We start from the raw sequence: 15,500 nt of genomic DNA on the forward strand, positions 1-15,500 counted from the left end.
GACCTTCCTGCTGTCGTCCTGCTTTTTACCTCATCAGTCTCTGCTAAGCAGAGCTTTGATCCCCCAAGCGACTCCCGGTTCAGAGATCTTTTTTCCTTTTGCTGCCTAGACATGAAGGACGCTGAGCTGGCGTTCCTGAGCATCTTGGCTTCTGACGGGCAAACTTTGATGCTGCACAGAGCGCCCATCTCCACAATTTGTCTGGTCTCTTCAAACAGCAGCAGAGCCACGGCTTGTGATCTGTGCAAAAGCATTTTCCTTGGGGAAGAAAAGTCACGCTGTCACTCATCACCTCATCATGGCAGAACAGGCTGTACTGGTGCTTCAAAGAGCTTCGCAACCTTACATCCTTATGACACGGTGACAAATCGGGGAACCTGCCTCTGTACGTCTCACGAATCCCAGCAGAGGTTATGGAACAGCAGTTCTGAGAATGCCTTTGCCACCATGGGAGCCTGCGTGTGCCATTGGAGCTGCATGGGCCACTGTGCTCCAAGGCTGCGAGGTCCACGTGGCTCCTCTCCACAGCGAAGGCTCCGGCAACCACTTTGCTACGGCCATTTGGAGTGCGAGTCTGGGCCTTATAGGTGTGCACAATGAAGGGTCACGGAAAGAGACTCAAAGAAGTAGTAAACCTTCCAAGCAGTACGACTGCTCCAGCCCACAGGTCCCTCCTGAGGTCCATGACCATGCTCACTGCTCTCCAGAGCTGTGGGGTTCACTCAGGAGCAGGACCTTAGCCCCGGCTCCATCCCACTGCCCCTCAGCCACAGCAAAGGCGGGCTCCAGCAGCCCAAAACCTGGACTGGGGAAGAAGGGAAACAGAGATGCGACCAGAAGCGAGTGGTTTTCCTCTGTGACTTTCTCTTCCAAGGGACAATGATTGTGTTTGTAACCTCAGCACCCTTCAGTCCAGAAAGACAAGACCCACTGAGCCTCTTCTCCCAGGCAACTAGTGATAGGACAAGAGGACACAGCCTCAAGCTTCGCCAGGGGAGGTTCAGGTTGGAAATTAGGAAGAATTTCTTCTCAGCAAGGGTCATCAGCCATTGGAAGGGGCTGCCCAGAGAGGTGGTAGAGTCACCATCTCTGGAGGTGTTTAAGAAAAGACTGGACATGGCACTTAGTGCCATGGTCTAGTTGACACGGTGGTGTCAGGGCAATGGTTGGACTCAATGATCCCAGAGGTCTCTTCCAACCTGGTTGATTCTGTGATTCTCCTGTGGAGTTCGGACCAACAGCAGGAGACCCAGGCACTTAAAAGGAACACATTTTGGTAGAAAATACCCTATAAAGAGCTATTTCATGGACTGGTATATCTCAGTAGCTGAGCAGTACCAGTCCACGAAGGGTCCTTTCTTTGGCAGTCCTGGCTGTCACAGCACCTGCTGCCTCTGCAAACACTGCACCCAAGCAGGGGGAAGCAGCAGCCAAAGGACACAGTGATTTTCGCTCTCCATTTCTTGGCCTTTGCTGTACAGCTACTCGCAAAGCCAAGGAGGACTCTCGAAATCTCCCTGCCTGCTGTGGGAGCTAACAGCAGGCTGTTAGCCACTCACACTCTTCAAGCTCTGATGAAAGATGCTTCTGCAGCACCTTCCTCTCCGCTCAGAGAGCGGAACATCCCGAGCAGCTTCCTCCACATCCTGGTGGTGCCACATCAGGTGGGGAGATGGCAAGTCCATCACAGGACTGCCAGGCCACATTTGTACAGAGGGGACTTCTCCCACAAAGACCACAGACTTCAGCCATCCCCTCCTGCACGCAGATTCTATCACACGACCGACAAACTACTCTGCAGAGCTCCTCCATCAGCTGCCATCTAACACAGCTGCCACGCCAGTCGAGGCTGCTCCAACAACAGCCTCCACAGTGACTTCCAGTGACCACAGGTGTCACATATCAAGACAAGTGTTGGCACCAACCTCAATCCAGGGAGTAAGAAATCTCGGTGCCCCCAGAACCAGGCAGGGACGGTTACTTACATGCAGAAGGGTTTACAGCATCAGGGTCAAACCGCTTATTTTTTCCAAGGCAAGGACCCTGCCATTTATGCATTAAATGGCACATTTATTCTGCTATTCAGGGAGAAATAATAATTACAGTGGCCTCCAGTCTACAGCTCTTTCAGTCTGTACTTAAAAGAAATAGCAAAAAAGGACCAAAGCAAACAGCACTTCTACAAAAATCTCTGAACTTGCTTTTAGTTGCTGGACAAAAGTGGGCCAGCTGATGAACGGCTTCTCTTATTGTCCTGTCTAATTTCTGTTCCAAAACAGCAGCACGGCACTGCAGGCAAAGCACTTCAGGAGGCAAAGCACCACTCGGGTGGTTGAGCAGACCTGACCTTCAGCCTCCTGCCTCACCACAGCGCTCCAGGTGTGCCAAGACTGCCCAGAAACGTGCTGCCTGCCGCGCTCTCGTCTTTAATCACAGGGTAAGGAGCGCTGAGCCAGCCCAGGCTCTGGCAGGCTCTGTGGGGCCAAGTGCTTCCGAACGGCGCCGGAGGAGCCAGCACGCGCCGGTGGGTCCGTCCAGGCACACGGCTACAAGATGCTCTCTCACAAACACATTTCTAGTGCACATAACTCTCCTTCTAATCAAGCAGTCAGTCCTGTTTCGCTGGAGATTTACAGAGAGGGTTTTTTTCCTCTCAGAAGCAGTAATAGATGGACAGCAGGAAAGAGAAGAAATTAATGAACATAGTAATTATTCCCAACGTTGCAAATAGGAGCGATTCCTCACCCTGAGACAACTGGAAAACAAGATTAAAATGCTTAGGGGACATATTCTCGAAAGTGCAGGTAATAGAACAGATAAAATGTATTTACAGTATCTCACAGGGGACGTGTACTTTTTATTCTGCTGAGGAATGCAATATCCCACTCCTCGTTACAGAGTTAAAAGGGTGCCCTAAAAAGAGCAACTTAACAAAGCGTCTGTAATGGCCACTGGGTCCAGTTACAGAAAGGCAGGTTCTCCTCTTCTGCCCTGCCCACCGAAGCACAATAAGAAACACAACGAACATCTGCGGGAACACCCAGCACATAAGCAACATGAATAATCTATGCAAATAGCACAATGTAACAACCAGCAAAAAGGAGGCTGGAATGGGAGGCGGGCTAAAACAACGCTCCCTCCGCTGACGCTTTCCAAGAGGAGGAGGAGGAGGGCAGGCTCGCCTTCCCCAACCTCCCCGGTGCCCGCAAAGCCACGGCTGCCAGCTAACAGACTGCACCTCAAGCACCCGCCAGCAGAAACAATTTGTCATGTGTCAGATCAAATAAACTCTTATGAGACCACTGTACTCCCTGAAGCAGACGGCTGCCAAACTCCGAAGGAGAAATCCAAGAACCCTGGCTGGCTGGTGTCAGACCCGAGCGCTTCCGAAGACCAGCACACCTTTCATTTTTAAAACACATCAGTACAACACAATCTGTTCCCGTGCAGCGCTCCCACGCGAGGCAGACATCAACAATATCCATTATTAAAAAGAATTCGGTGTTTCAATTATGACTCTGGGCTGAAGTTCTTCATAGTCCAGAACCTTCATGTTCCTCATCCAGAGGCGCAGCATCTTGCTCGTGCTAGGGAGGCATTGGGAAGGGTAATGGTTGTCGGAGCCTTGGCGATGTCAAGTGCTGCACGGCACTATCATCCGTCTGAGCAAGTGGCTCCTCCTCTCCCTGTCAGCCACGTGCTCTCTCCCTAGAAGTGAATTCCCCAAAAACTTAATTACAGATTACTTTTTTTCTTTTAAATAGTCCTGGAGCCTTTTTTTTGCTTCATTCCTGAGCACTGTCACAGCTTCCCATGCCCTGGGCTCATGTCATTCCAGACCTTCTGTTGAGGCCCTTCTTCCCTGCGTGGTCCTGCAAGAACCATTAAAGCACAGGCCCTGGACTCTCCAGTGCTGGCTCTGCTGCAGGACACATCGTTCTCTCTCTGTTATCCTGCTGGGCAGGAGAACAAGCCCCTAAACCTGCTCTGGGCACATCTGCAACATTTAATCACGCCAGCCAGTACCGTAGGGAACCCAAATCACTCACCTGCTCCTGCAAAGACCAGGCTCAGGCGCTTACCGGTCTGAAAACCCCTCAGCCCAGGGTGCAGCTGCTGGCTCCAGATGTTCCAGATGCCAGTGCCTTACATCTGGGGTCAGTCAGCTGAGCCCCACCACAGCCAGGAAAACCACTCCGTCCACAGAAGATTAATAATGGCCCCAGAAAAGTTCTTCTGCCCGAGACCAGCCCACGGAGGAGGTTAGCTTATCGCAAAGTGAGAGCAAATGGGAGAAGGGCAGGAGACCCCCAGGAACGATAAGAGAAGTTGGAGACACTGCCTCAAGTCACCAAAAAGCAACTGCCTGCCCCAAAACCCAGCAACAGAGCCTCGAGTGACACTACATAGCAACAAAAAGAAGTGAGACAAGGGAAAAATCTTGCAGCGTAAAGCAAGGAAGAAGGGAAGAACAGGGCAGCAGGCACAGGGCATTCCCCTTGGTGTTGGCAGCACCAGCACAAACCTCAGCTGCATGTTTTTCTTCCAGAATTTATTTAAGGAGCATCTGATGCCTTATGACAAGTTATATTTAGACACCATTTTATCTGTACCAGGACTCCTCTCCAGCCACAGGGACTGGCATCAAGCACAGGACACCGTCTTGCCAGCCCTGCTTGGACAGGATTGTTGTTTCCTACAAGCATCTCATCCAATGCAGAAAACACCCTCAGCCAGGACGTGCACCGGGAGAGCTGTAAAGCACTCGTGGAGCTGCTTTCCAGCAAGGAGCAAAACGCAGGCTGTTACCGTAACGCGGGAAGTGTTAAACCGAGATCTCGTGGAGGAGGAGGTTAGCAGACACAAGTCTATCGTTTACAGCAATGCCTTACAGCTGCAGAGATGCAAGTCAAGAGCCAGGCTCCCACAGCCTCTCCCAGGCTTTACGTGCTCCAATTCCCACCCAACAGCTCCCTGGACAGTGACCCACCGCGGGTCAGCCGGCGGTGAGCAGAGCCAGCCCCAGGCACAGCCAGCCCTCACCCCCCAGCCACCCCGCTGCCCCAGCCCCAGATCCATTTGCAGGCAGGTTAAGCAGGCAAAGCTTTAGGCATCAATCCAGGCCACAGCTTGAACTCTCATCTCTGAACAGAGGATGGGGGGGTCCCTCCTCTGAAAAATGGACCTTCTTTTCAGCTCTTTGACTTGGAGAGATTTCAGAGAGAAATCAAAGGGCTGTAGTGCTGCAGGAGTCCAGGGCACCCACACCAATTTCCTCAGCAAGTTCTGGTTATGTTTCTAAACGATGGAAAGTTTCCCAAACACTGTGAGAGAAGAAAACCCACACTAGCCACCAGAAACCAGTCAGAACTCAGCAATACTCCAGCCAGCAATCTCGCTCTGCTCCTCAAGCAATGCTCCACACAAATCCAGACAAAGGAACTCATTTACATCATCACCAATTAATTTCTTTACCCCTAGAAAACTTGTACAAGTGCCACACTTGCGAGCGCCATTATGATCTCCAACAGCCTCCCACTGACGTTGAACAGACTTTCCAAGCTTCTCCGCATACATTTTGTACTCGATTACCCCACGCTTGCTGGAAGAAAAGGAATGAAATACACACAAGAGCCACTTGCTTATTCACGATTCGGCTATAACAACGTCGAATGTAACAACATCATTTTTACCTCCCAGCAACCAGCCACTGGAGACAGGCGGTTCCCACCGAAGGAACGAGAACCTCGTGCCCAGCCCCTTCGGTTTTGTAACCCCCACGAGGACCCGTCTCTACAAGCCGTCACGCATCAAGCAACACAATATTCAAAACTTAAGTCCAGAGCTTGCAGCAGAACCCAGCTCACCCAAGGCTCCAGCTGGAAACTTCCCATAGCGTAAGTTTATTTTGTGGGCAGGAAGAGAGCAAGAAAATTAATTAAGTCAGAGTAAAAAGAAGAAAAACCTCACCTTAAAGTGAGTAACTGCACTAAAGCTGCAATTGTGAGCAGGCCAAGTACATTTTAAGGGCTATACATTGTCACTTCCAGTGTCTCGGAGAAGAAAATGGAGTGACTTTGTTCTGCATGCATATTGTCTGCCATTTGTTATTGTCTGTCTATTGATGCTTACTTGAAAAACAAAATTTAATTAAACCCCACAGTACTGCATCGCCTGCCTTTGAAATATGCCCGCATTAGTGGATCATTACAGTAAATGAAATACAGCTTCATATCATATTTTTCAAAGAACGTCCTAAAACATTTACAAATTAAATAATGCTCCTGCAGAGAGAAATTAAGAGACACAGTGTTTAGCAAGGGCAAAGAGACGTTTACAGATGAAGTCTGAAATGAGACGTGGAGGCAATGAGGCAGAGAGGTGCTGGAGGGCTCTTGTAGACCTTGTCGAGATGGTTCTCCGTGTACCAGAAACTAGACGAAGAGCGAGCACACCCGTGCCAGGGCCAGGCGAGCAGAAAGGGCAGTGTTCCCAACCCCCATGGATGGCAGCACGAGCTCGTTCAGGGTCTGGTGTGCGCTGGCATGGCCTGCCAAGCTGGGGAGGTGCCCACACTCCTCTGCATACAGGAGTTCAATGCATCTACGCACCCTTTGCGTCCTTTGGAAACCCGGCCAGAGCCGTACTGGTCATAGGGAAGTGAACCCTTGCAGCTGACTCAGAGCAGTGAAAGTCCGGACTCTCAACGGGCTGAGAAAAGGGATGCTCGTGGCAGGATGAGAAATACACTACTAATATTTACAGGGAGGAGAAAAACAAAGGGAGCTTTGGTTTCTCAGGGTAAGTAAAAGCACAAGCAGGTTAGTCACTCAGCGTTGGTCACAGCAGTAACGCCTGATGTTGAGCAGAGCAAAGCAGCATGTTAAAAAGCAAGTGAATATTACATGAGCCTTACAGCTCAGGCTTGAAGAGATCCAAGATTTGTCTTTTCCTTAATAGCTTCTGGGGCAAAGCCAAGTGTCCTTTGACAAATTATTTACTCTGAGAAATCATTTTCCCTAAACAAGGGTAGCCCATTACCACATCCCTCTTCGTGTGAGCCTGGAAAAGGCTGGGCCCTGCAGCTCCTGCGGCCCCATCTCCACAGCAATGCACTAAGAGAGGTACCGACTCCAGCAAGGAGGGAAACCTCCCCCAAGAAAAGGCTGAAGATGGCAGAGCTCTCGTCGGTGTGAGCCCAGAACGGTGGGCTGCAGGCGCTGAGCGTGAGCGGCGCTGGCAGGCAGGGCTTTTGGGAGAAGTGGAGCACGCTGGCCTACAAGCAGGCTGGGAATGAAGGAGAAAACCTTGCGAGGGCACCTCTGGATCCATTTTACAGGAAGATGGTAAAAGATTCACAGCTGCTGCCCATGCCAGGGATCAGCAACCGACAGCCCAATTCCCATAGGTCCTGCTGAGTTCCCACCAGCACGTGCATCTATTATTTAGAGGAAAAACGTTCAGCCTGGCAAATAATCATTGAAAACTGTCAACTTCCAGTCTATGCAGGGCTTCCTCTGCGGAGAGGATCCTTCTCTGTGAGTCAGGGACTCCTCACCAACTTCACATCACAAAATTAAAATGAACATCTGCAGCAAGGGGCGATCCATTATGCATCACCTTATCAGTCCTCCAAAAGCACTGGGACCCCAAGACACGACACAGCACATGGCAAGGTTGGGCAAAACCCACTGGAATACAGGAAATGCAGCCCAGGATCCTTCCTAAAGGAAAAATACGGTGGTAGAGGGGCATCAGGAGTGACATAACAGAGGTGGCACACAGAGCATCCTTTCTGCACTGGGGAAGGAGACTCTGACAAGGCTGTGCAGGTCCAAACTGTCGAAGGCAAAGCAAGCGCGGCACTCGTGCACCAGCAAGGTGGGGGGCTCCTACCTGCTGACATGCTCCCTCACCTCCCCCACCAAAGCCTCCATTGGGATCTACAGCTCACGTCCGCTCACCTGCACGCCCGCTCTGCCATCAGCGGACAGCGTGAAAGCTGCCCGGCAGCACTCAGGCAGACTCGCGCTGGCTTTGTGCTTTCCAGGCTGTGGCAAAGCCTTCCTGACACTTAAAAGCAGCACAAACAGCTTGCATAAAGGATGAAGATTGCTGAGCCTCCTGCAGCCTTCCTGAGGTGAGAGCAATCTGTGCTCGCTGTAATCACCAGGCAGCAGGAGCGTGCTGAAACCGGGGCGGCCAGACTGCAGCGCGAGGTTAAAAATGACCTGGCTTCACATCCACAGAGATTTCAAGAAACGTGCTCATCTACAGCTCGCCAGCACCCTTCTCCACCTCTGAATGTATCGAGAATGAGGTCTGAGCATTTAAAACAGACCAGACTGCTACTCCCAGTCTGCTGGAGGAAATAAAGGGAATGGGATGTCTGATAGGGAGGAGGGGGCACAGCCCAGGCACCTCTGGAAGTGCCTTGCTTCTGCAGTTCAAGGTTAAACATCTCCTTTGCACTCAGTTCTGAGCCTGCCTCTCTCAAAAGCCGCGCCAGGTAATTAGAATCATTATAACTATTATTAGACCATAATATTATTATAGCGGTTTTGCTACACTTGACATCTGTTGGCTGATAGATTTAACTGGTACATAAGGAATAATTGTGCACAGATTTCTTGCAAATGAGCACCAGCGTGGAAGACATTAGTGTTCTGCGCTGAAAAAGTTAATTTGATGGAAACATGCTTGAAATAAAAGTTCTAAAATTAACAGTTAAGCCTTTAAAAACTTTTATTAAAGAAACTATTTGAGTTTAAAGTAGGCAGCCGGTTAAAAAATCCTGAATTTTCTTTAGATACTTAAAAGCATATACCTGGCTTGGTACCTCCTTCACATCAACATACGCATCTTCCTCCCACCTATTCCAATGACCCAGAGGTTTCTAAATCATCCTTCCACCCTCCTCTTCCTCCCTCTGCAGCAGCTTTTGAATTATTTGGGCACGGATTCTGACTGTGCAGAGAACCAGTATAATCAAGACTCTTACAACCTGCTCACTGAAAATCCTATAGAATTATCAGCAAACACACATCTAGAATAAAACACAGCTTCTTGCATCCCACGAAGCCCAAAGGACTTTGCAAACTGGATGCAATTTTACTACCACCGAGACTCAGCCGTAATCCAGAGCAGAACACAACCAGTATTTAACCACACCACGCAGCCCTCCAGAGGAGGAACCCAACAGAAACCACAGGAATGCTTTAGGGAGGCTCAGTTTCCTCCCCTGGAACTGAAATTTGGTCAGGGCACCCCCCATCAGCCATGGACCAACAGAGAGCAGACAGGGCACAGCTTCTTCATCCTGTTGATGATGTCCTCGAAGCACAGCCTGGGTGACCAACTATGGCCGGGTACCTCAAGTTACCAGCCCTGAGAGGTGGAAGAGACGAAAACCACAGAGGAACCCTGTGTTGTCCTTGAATTCAGCGGGGCCCAAATTTCACCCCCCAGTTACACCGATGTGCAAAGAAAGATGGTATAGTGGGTGGAAGCACACTTCAGAAAAGGCCCAACCTCTTAAAATTCAAAAAGCTGAACACAGCAGCTCGGTACTTACAGAGTCAGGGGCAGTCGGAGCTGGTCCTGTTTGGACAGTGACGTTTTCTCCAGTTAGATGTATTTCAGTTAAAGCAACTCCTCTTCCTTAACCTTAGTGTGCGCTGAGAAGGTGACCGGCAGAGCCCTGCTGGAGTGAGGTATCCTGCAACCGCTCCCACAGCGACACACTATTTGGGGATAAAAATGAGTGTAATTAATTTTCCCAGAGCAAGTAAATTTTTTTTTCCCCGAGCAGAGCAACCACACAAGGAACTTCAAATTGCTTGAGGAGAAAAATGTATTTTTACTCCCTTAGTCACATACGGACAAGCCTAACTCTCACTGAGAACAGACCTACGGAGAAACAAAGGGGGGCAGGACACGACAGACACAAACTCCCCCCATGCACACCCCTCTGCTACCAAAGCACAGACACCTGGGGAGCTCTGGGTGGAAAGTGGGGCTGAACGACCAGAGGATTGCCCCAGAGCGATGGTAGTCCTAGCGAGCGCATGAAGCCCCGGTTAAATGAGGTTCATGAAAGCTCTTAAAAATCACCTGAGTCGTCAGAAATGGGGCACAAATTCCCCCTCTACAGAGATCATCACACCTCCAACCAGCACAACAGCGTTAAAGCAGGCTTTACACTCTATCCATCCGACAGACAAACCAGAGGAACTCAGACTAGGCGAGCGCACCTTAACGAGGCACAGTGCTCATTACTAAGGAAAAAAAACCCAAAGCAACTCACACACACACTTTAGGCGTGGCTATCAACGATTCCCTGTCACAACGGGAGAAAACCTCACGCGTAGGCCCTCAGAGCTCAGTCCAGGCCTGCTTTTATTCATCCTTTTCATTAATGGTCTGAACAATGGAAGAGAAAGTACTTTTATAAAACCTGAAAGAATGCCCAGCAGTTAAGAGCTGGAAGCACTCTGGAGGTCATGATCAGAATTGATACACTGAAAAAAACCTCCAAAAACACCCACAAATCAATAAAAGGAAAAGCAAGGAGAACAATGTAAAGAACTGCACTTAGCAAGAGCAAAACCAAAGATCAAGCACACAAATACAGCACGAGGGAGAGCTCTCTGGAGAGAGGCAACACTGAAGAACATCAGGGACTGGACTAAAAATGCGACGTCTCAGCGTTGTGACGCCACAGCTCCAGCTGCAAAGAGCTGAACATCATTCTGGGCTTTAATAACAGAAAATTCCTAGTTCTGGGCTGGAAGGCCACACTCAGCGCTGGATACGGCCCCCAGGAAACCTGCAGCCAAACCGGAGTCTGGGGAACAAGCAGAGCAGGCAGCGGTGTAAAACACGCAGCCCCTTAGCAGCTGTTGAAGGGTTTCTCCGTCCTCGATCCCCTCCAGGGTCATTATCAGCTCTCAGTCGCCATTTAACAGCTGTTTAAAAGGAGGAAAAGCATCCACAGGGCTCCCGTTCTCCGGAGGCAAGAGACACAGCAGCCTGCTTAATTTGCTGCCCAGGCGAGTTAGACGAGGTATCAGGATTTCATCAAGTCCCAACAGGAACTTGCCCCCAGACAAGATCTGTACTAACATCCACCGCTGTCCAGTCTGGAGCTGAGCGTCTCTCACCTGGCCTCAGGACAGGGGCACAGACAAGGAGGCTGTTCCAGCCCTGCATTTCATTTTAGCATCCTCCATCTGGCCACTCCTACACGGCCACAGCAGTGACATCTCTTCAAGCTAAATTAACAGCCTTCTCTTCCCCAAAATACAACTGAGCTGCTCATCCTGCCGAAAGGGCACCCCCACAGCAACGCAGAACACGCACAGCCGCAACAGTTCAACTCACACCTTCATTACCTTTCACAAACAATGCTTTTCAGCTCAATTTGCCACCAAGCTACTTTGGCAGCAAAGATGGCCTTCCCACACGCTGCAAGGTGAGGGGTGCTGGCCTGGGCTGCCGTGGGGAAGGGCAAAGCTTCCCTCCTCCCCCCGTGCTCCCAAACAGCCCCACCGACCATCGCAACAGGCTGTAGCCCACGAGGGTCACCACCCAGCTGAGTGGGCAAGCCCTCCCTACCCCAGACACAATAATTCGAGGCAGTGATTGCTGAAAGGAATTGAAATCACTGAAACAAGGTGTTTCAAAGCCGGCGAGAGCAGCTGTGCCTGCGCAGCTGATGCCACACGCACACAGCTGCACCAAACTCCAACTGAAGGCTGTGCAAGAAATCCAGCAAGGTGGCAAGATCTACAAATCTTATGCAAAAGCAGGGCTGAACTTCCAGGAACATTTAAGGTTTCCCAGTGACTCGAGAGGATTTTATTTGAGTCAGAGCTTTAGGAGCGAGCTGCCTCACAAACCACAGCCAGAAGAGGTCTGACAAAGCCTCTGTTAGCACGCGCCATCTCCTTTCACAGGGCTGTTTCCCAGAAGATCCCCAGTGTTTGTGTCATTTTTCACTTCAGGCGCTAAGAATATCTGCGTGTTGATAAAAAATAACAACTAGCTTTATAGGGAAGTTATCAACAAAGCTCTCGACAAACCTTAAAGCTGATTCACCTACTTCACGAGTGCAAGTTGAACATTACTTCTCAGAGGGGAAAGCTGAGCGGTAAGAGAGCTGAGGTGGGTTACAAAAGCCGCAGAGGGAGTCAGTAGCAGAGAGGATAAGCACATAGAAAGGCTGATATTATCCCTCAATTTATCCCAGTAATCCACTGCCTTGCAAATTCTCAGGGTATAGCTGATGTGCTTTCAAGCACACCTGCCCAGCTCGACCACACCTGTATTTAGTCCTCCATTTCCTTGCCAGGTAAGAGCAGACAGAGGGTTTCCGGGTGCTGGAGAGTTTTTCAGGTGTTTTATTGCTCAGGCTAAAGAAATTCTCCACTGTAAAAAAGGAGAAGGTGGCGGTGGTAGCACCAGCACCGGTCTTGTGCCTCTTTAAGGCATGAGGACGGCACTGCGGGTTCAAGGGCTGTTCTGACAGCTCATTAGGAATTGCCAGTTTCCAGCTTATTTCTTTTAAATAATCGTATTTGTATCCCTTCAAATCTAGTAAATACGTGGCCACGCAGATGGCAGATCCCAGGACACTGCTCTCACCTCCGTTAGCTGCACTTCTACATTAAAGTTCCTGGGGCAATATTTTGGATGCTTCCACCACAGGAACACCTCAGAGACTGCTGAAAAATACCAACACGGTCCAGGCTGGTCATTTTAAAGCAGGGTTGGGGGAAAGAAAAGAGAGGGGAAAAAAAAGTCCATCCCTTATTAATGCTACTGCCAGAGCACAAATGAATTCCAAAGGATGACACAGGGCAGAAACACTGCGGTAGCACATTCGGTAAACGACAGGGTGTGTCAGGGGCTTCTGACACCGTAGAGACTTATCTGCACTTAAAAGGTTTTCTACTACTGCTGTACGCAGGAGCAGCCTCCTCACGCAGAGAGCTCCACCAACAGAAACGCCTGTGCAGGTTATACTACTTTGGGAAGCAAATTAAACAGTATCAGTGAAGTCATGCTTCGTGCCTCTAAGCCATATTTGCACTAGGTTAGTTCTATCAGCAAAATACTGTAAAATGAATAACTTGCTCCTAAGAAATTGCATGTACAGAACTTCTTAGTGTAAACCCAGGCTATCCTGAGAGGCGGGTAGTGTTGATTGTTTGTCACAGATTACTTCTAATGCGAGTGTTACTCAACCACTGAAGTTAAAACATTTTAAGGCAATATTCCAAATAGTGGTTATATACAAAATCCCATTTGCTCAGTTTTCACTCCCTGGCTTTGTGCAACATGTAATTTCACTACATCTCCGGCAAGAGAGCCATACCCAAGCTTGTACCAAAATAATTAAAGTTTTAAAATTCAGGCCTCATGTTACCAAGCACATACCCTGAAGAACAATCCATTTCAGTGGTGTAGAGCTACACCACAGGTACCTGGGCACTTTTATTTCACAGCCACCCCGGTGCAGAGGGGGCCTGAGGTCACCCAGCCCATCCTCACACTCAAGGCAGAATCCAGCCTGCTCCTGTTTCACTGAACTTGTATTTGACACCCCTCAGTGTACGGGATCCGTGTCGGCCCAGGCACCCTGCCCCGCACCCGGCGCGCAGCAGCCTGCCACAGGGCCCCCGTTTCCAGTCACTTCTAGAAGACGACAGCCCAGCCAGCAGCCTTTACTCCCCGGCAGGCTGCCACCCCCCGGGTTCGGGCCCACGCCGTCACCCCCTCCCCCCCCCAGGTGGGCCCTCCAGGCCCCGCGCCCTCAGAGCCCGCTCTGGGGGAAAGCAGGGCGGCGGGCAGCCCCCCGCCCCGGCAAGGCCTCACCGCCGGCTCCCCTCGAACGAGGGCACCGGCAGGACACGCTCCTCCGCGGGAGGCGGCAGCCCAGACCCGCAGAGCCCGTGTGCGGCCCGGTCCCAGAGCCGCGGCCCAACCCTGGGGGGTGTCATGGCAGCGCCCTGCCGCCCCGGCTCCGCCGCCCCCCCACTCACCGCTCCGCGCTGCGCACGCTCCGCCCGGCCCCCGCCCCGGCCAATCAGCTCTGTTCGATGCCGCGGCCCCGCCCTTGGCCCCGCCCCCGGCCAATCAGCTCTGTCCGATGCCGCGGCCCCGCCCTTGGCCCCGCCCCCGGGGCCCCGCGCTCCCCGTGAGGCGGCGCCGGCAGCTCCGCGGCGATCGGGGCCGGTCGGTTCCCGGGCCGGGGCCGCGCGCTCCGGGAGCGGCCCGAGCGGGCCTCAGCGGGCGCTTGGGGGACGCCCGAGCTGTGGGCAAAAACAGCCTGTCCCGGAGAGCGGACACCAGCTCCGCCCGGCAGCGCCGGGCCCTGGAGAAATCCCGTCACCCCGAGGGAGGGACGGGCTGACGTGAAGGGCAACGGGGCTGGTGAAGGGTCTGGAGCACAAGTGTGATGAGGAGCGGCTGAGGGACCTGGGGGTGTTTAGTCTGGAGAAAAGGAGGCTGAGGGGAGACCTCCTCGCTCTCTACAACTGCCTGAAAGGAGGGTGTAGTGAGGGGGGGGTCGGTCTCTTCTCCCAGGTAACAAGCGACAGGACAAGAGGAAACGGCCTCAAGTTGTGCCGGGGAGGTTTAGATTGGAGATCAGGGACAGTTTCTTCCCCCAAAGGGTTGTCAAGCACTGGAACAGGCTGCCCAGGGCAGTGGTGGAGTCCCCATCCCTGGGGGGATTTAAAAGCCGTGTAGATGTGGTGCTGAGGGACATGGGTTAGTGGTGGCCTTGGCAGTGCTGGGTTAACGGTTGGACTCGGTGATCTTAAAGGTCCTTTCCAACCAAAACGATTCTGTGATTCTGTGACCGACTGACTGACTGGCAGTCGCCTTTCCATGTTGGTTTTAGGGTAAAAAGGGTAAAATAAACGACTTTTCCCAATAACTGCTGTTTGCTTTCAGGGTGGCCGTACGCCGCAGCTGTCTGCGTGCGGACTCCGAGCACTGGGACCTTCGCTCGTCGTCCCTCGTCCCATGGGGATCGCCATCCCCTCGGTCGCCCTCCAGACAGCCCCGGGGTCTGGGCTCTGCTCAGGGAAACTGAGGTAGCCGTAGAAGGGCTACAGAGACAGCCCTGAGCCCCCAGACATTGGTGATGCAGTGATGAAGGGTGCCTGCTCCCATGGGCCTTCCCTGCTCCAGCCTCCACCTGCCCGTGCCGGGGCGTCCCGAGCTCCCCCTGTCCCCCGCGCCAGGTGGGTGGTGGGGAAAAAAGGAGGTGACATTTGCAAGGTTCCTGAGATGCAGTTGGCCTTACACATCACGTCTTCCCTGCCGCTGGCTGCTTCAGCACCCTTTTTATTTTTCACACCTTCTGAGGGAGGTAGTGAAGTTTCAGGTGAATACACGGGTGTTAATTCGCAGCCTTGGCACCTGACGTCCCCTGGACCATGCCGAAGAAAAGGTGAGAAAGGCAGTCTGGAAGGCACAGGGGCTGCCGC

The 15,500-nt window shown here is 51.7% G+C and overlaps 1 protein-coding gene across 2 annotated transcripts in view; it reads right to left on the minus strand.

Annotated features, from left to right (window-relative positions):
• The window catches only part of SIL1 (SIL1 nucleotide exchange factor), a 107,664-nt gene extending 93,579 nt beyond the window's left edge, over positions 1 to 14,085 (minus strand). The window contains exons 1-2 of one of the 2 annotated variants that reach the window (XM_068417240.1): positions 14,046 to 14,085; positions 9,575 to 9,743 (exon numbers count right to left, since the gene is read on the minus strand). The gene's annotated coding sequence lies outside the window, so the exon portion shown is untranslated. Of the gene's footprint in view, positions 1 to 9,574; positions 9,744 to 13,440; positions 13,739 to 14,045 lie in introns of those variants that run through there. The other variant, XM_068417239.1, reaches the window with a different exon arrangement.
• Between the last annotated feature and the right edge of the window lie 1,415 nt (positions 14,086 to 15,500).

This window comes from Nyctibius grandis, chromosome 22, assembly GCF_013368605.1.
Source record: "Nyctibius grandis isolate bNycGra1 chromosome 22, bNycGra1.pri, whole genome shotgun sequence".
In the NCBI taxonomy this organism is placed as follows: Eukaryota; Metazoa; Chordata; class Aves; order Nyctibiiformes; family Nyctibiidae; genus Nyctibius; species Nyctibius grandis.